At 39.5% G+C, this 4111-nt stretch overlaps 1 long non-coding RNA gene across 1 annotated transcript; it reads right to left on the reverse strand.

Annotated features, from left to right (window-relative positions):
• Window positions 1–483: 483 nt before the first annotated feature.
• On the reverse strand, window positions 484–4111 carry LOC131709465 (uncharacterized). The gene is made up of 3 exons (XR_009311539.1): window positions 4015–4111; window positions 3056–3121; window positions 484–740 (listed from the first exon to the last, which is right to left on the reverse strand). It is a non-coding gene; the product is annotated as an uncharacterized LOC131709465 (long non-coding RNA).

Raw genomic sequence — 4111 nt, forward strand, 5'->3', positions numbered from 1 at the left:
AGCACCTATTGGTGAACATAATGACAACTGAAAATGAAAAATAGTCAAATGATACCTAATATGATATGGAAAGGATTTGTTTAGCAAAAAATAAAAAATAAAGTGTTAACCTTGGTTATCAGTTTTTCGCAGTGTTATGTTTTTGTCAAAAATGTGCAATATTCAATACCGTTGTATCATATTGCTTGCATCCCAAGTATCTAAAAAATAGAGTTTTCAGTGCTAGGAGAAAACTTAGAATAACAAAGGTTTTAACACCTTATCAAAACACTCAAAAGTAGAAATGCATGTTATGAAGTATTGTTTTAACATTTTTTTGCATATTAGTTGCACTCGTATTTGTGGCAGAATATTTTAGTATTTAATTTAAAAAGCATCCACAATGGATTTAAAATATGATTTATGCCAGTTTAGAAAACATTGCAAGTTATATGAGAAATGTATTTTTAACAATATATGGCAAAATATATTTAAGATCTCTAAGGTACACAGGTTGTTTTTATATCTTGTTACATTGGAACAAACATTGTCTGTAGAGTAAAAGCACAATGTTTTTCTTATCTGTAGAATGGCCCAGTAATTATGTCCTAAAATCACCAAACCAATTCAATAGCCAGGAACAGGCCTGAATCCCAGGGATGTTCTCTAAATTCAGGAGGGACTGTGATCTCTGACATGCACTCCTTCTCAGTGTCTCTGGATTCAGGCTGGCTTTCATCCTTGGGGACCCTCTTCCTTTACTGATGTGGGTCAGAGAGAGGAGAGAAAATAGTCAGCTCTTCACACACTGAAACAAGCTGAGAAGAGAGCTGTATGGGAGGGAGAGAGGGAGGTAGGCTTTAGTGGGTAGGGGTGAATGACTGGGAGGGAGGGATTGTGGCTCTAGTGGATAGGGGTGAATGACTGGGAGGGAGGGATTGTGGCTCTAGTGGATAGGGGTGAATGACTGGGAGGGAGGTAGGCTCTAGTGGATGGGGTGAATGAATGGGAGGGAGGTTGGCTGTAGTGGATAGGGGTGAATGACTGGGAGGGAGGGATTATGGCTCTAGTGGATAGGGGTGAATGACTGGGAGGGAGGTAGGCTCTAGTGGATGGGGTGAATGACTGGGAGGGAGGTAGGCTCTAGTGGATAGGGGTGAATGACTGGGAGGGAGGTAGGCTCTAGTGGATAGGGGTGAATGACTGGGAGATATCTTTATTGACATTTTGTACACAGCTTCTAGATGACAAGTTATACAGTATGTACAAGGCTAGGGGACATTATTTTGTCACTCTTCTCAGCAGATAAATTTCTCAACACTTGAAGACTCTTCTTTTCACTTGCAGCCTCCTTAGTTTGGTCCAGCAATGTTTATTCAATGTCATAACTGTACTAACTTTAGAGATAGAGGTGTCAGAGTAGGGGAAAAACAAATCCCCCCCCCCCCCCCCCCCCCAATGTGTTCCAGTACTGGCTGGAAGGGAGTGTAAAGGGTACAGCGTTCATTCTACATTCGAAACAGTTGATATTATTCCTTATAGTAACACTGTGTGGAGTGGCATTAGGAAGCCTGTCCAATATAGAGGGTTGAGGGAGGAGAGAGAGGTTTTATACCCTTCTTCTTCTTGTTCACATTCTTCATGTCAAACTCTGAATAAAGAGGCAGCAGTGTGGAGTAGTGGTTAGGGCTCTGGACTCTTGACCGGAGGGTTGTGGGTTCAATCCCTGGTTGGGGACACTGCTGCTGTACCCTTGAGCAAGGTACTTTACCTAGATTGCTCCATTAAAAACCCAACTGTATAAATGGATAACTGTATGTAAAATTAAAATTTAAAAAAAAAACGTGATATCTTGTAAGAACTGTAAGTCGCCCTGGATAAGGGCGTCTGCTAAGAAATAAATAATAATAATAATAAAAGGACGTCATTGTTGTCTGTAGCACTGGGGTTATCTGGGGGAATAAATACAGGTAGGGATTCACTCTGGATTATTGAGTGTGAGAAGGGGATTCAATCATTCATTTGGTATATTGTCACATGGATATAAAGTTTTTAACAGTCTTGATTTGACTACTCCAAGTTAAAATACATTTGTTTCCGGATCTTTTTTCAGTAGTGTGCTTCAGAAAAACATGTTGTATAAGTATGAAATACTGGAGTTTCCTTATCTGATGCATTATTATTTCAGATTCACTTCACATGGTTGTATTTTTCATTCATTACATCTTGGTGATGTTTAAGGCACCGGGAAGGCCAGAGTGGAGCTCTCAGAAACATGTCTAATCCCCAAGTTCATCTGGTATCGCTAACCTGTCAGCATGGAACACTCTGCCTCTGGTGTCTGTGAAAAACACCACATGTGTTGTATTTATTTTTGATGGTTAATGGTTACACTCTGGGGTACCACATGAACTAGACATTAGACATGTTTCTGAGTGCTCTACTGTGACCATACACTTAAGTCACCATAATGGGACTGAAACACAACATTTAACCTAAGCATGAAGAATACATTGGTTAGATAACTCTGGAAGTTCTACCCATACCAAGCTGCTGTGTAAAGTCCACGAAACACAAGGCAACTTTCAGCAACTACTAACAGAGGTAAATCAACACTATGAAAGTTAAGTTTGGTAAACATGTTGCTACTGTATCAACTAGCTGCTTCAGAAGTTGCCAGAAATGTTTGGCTGAAGCTTGCCTCGTGTTCCACTGGCTTTAGGAATCTATAAAACTCCTTTGCTGTGCACCTATTTATAAGCAATTAGGATTTAACATTGCTGTTTCTGAAACTGAAGATGTAACACGGACAACGGATTCTCATGATTCTGAGAACTTGGAAAATGTAAAAATGAAAACAGTGTAATACAAAATGGATACTTTCTTTTTAGTGATTTTCCCCTTAGTCAGTTTTTAGTTGGGGGCCCCAGTTTAAAACAGATTTTGAAATGGGGTTCCCCTATCAAACAGGCTTGAGATCCTCTAACTGAAACATGAATAAAACGTTTCTTGGGGTGTCTTAGTTTTTCTCTGTATCTCCGCTGGTGGCGCAGAGATGATTTTCTGTCATTCTTACCTTCTGGTGTCTTGACAAGGACAGCAGAGTACAGGACGCCACAGTCACGTTTTGGTCGGGGTTTAGCTGAAAAGATAAATAGAATAATTAAAGGAAATGCCGGTCACGTTAGATCCTAGGTTTACATTGTAGTGTGGTGACACAAAAGCCCCTCCAAACTATTGAAGTAAAGCAGTATCCATAAGGCCACTAATGTCCAAATCTCTCATGAATCACACAGAGGAAAATGGAAGTTTTCAGAGCATAGATAGAAACAACCGACTGTACGCTGTGATAAAGATTAGTATCACATACTGAATCACACAGTGTCTTTTTATTCAATGTGAAAAGCAATAGTATACAGGTTAAATTCAATGGCAAAGATAATTTCTTCAGGAGGTGGAATGCTCATTATGAAATTACTATGGTAAGCACTGGAAACATGGCATCCCATACATGTTTTATTGTTCTGACCCGCTAATAAAATATCCCATTATAATATGAACCTTGAAAGAGAGGAGGCACAATACAGAAATACCTGGCTTTGTATTATACTATGAACCTTGAAAGAGAGGAGGCACAATACAGAAATACCTGGCTTTGTATTATAGTATGAACCTTGAAAGAGAGGAGACACAGAAATACCTGGCTTTGTATTATAGTATGAACCTTGAAAGAGAGGAGGCACAATACAGAAATACCTGGCTTTGTATTATAGTATGAACCTTGAAAGAGAGGAGACACACTACAGAAATACCTGGTTTGTATTATAGTATGAACCTTGAAAGAGAGGAGGCACAATACAGAAATACCTGGCTTTGTATTATAGTATGAACCTTGAAAGAGAGGAGGCACAATACAGAAATACCTGGCTTTGTATTATAGTATGAACCTTGAAAGAGAGGAGGCACAATACAGAAATACCTGGCTTTGTATTATAGTATGAACCTTGAAAGAGAGGAGACACACTACAGAAATACCTGGCTTTGCGTTCTTTAAGTCAATCACAGAGTAAAGGATTTCATCACCACTGGATGTTGAGGGGGTGTCAGTGACATGCACAGCTGTAAATACAAA

The sequence above is a fragment of the Acipenser ruthenus genome, chromosome 43 (genome assembly GCF_902713425.1).
Source record: "Acipenser ruthenus chromosome 43, fAciRut3.2 maternal haplotype, whole genome shotgun sequence".
NCBI classification, from domain to species: Eukaryota; Metazoa; Chordata; class Actinopteri; order Acipenseriformes; family Acipenseridae; genus Acipenser; species Acipenser ruthenus.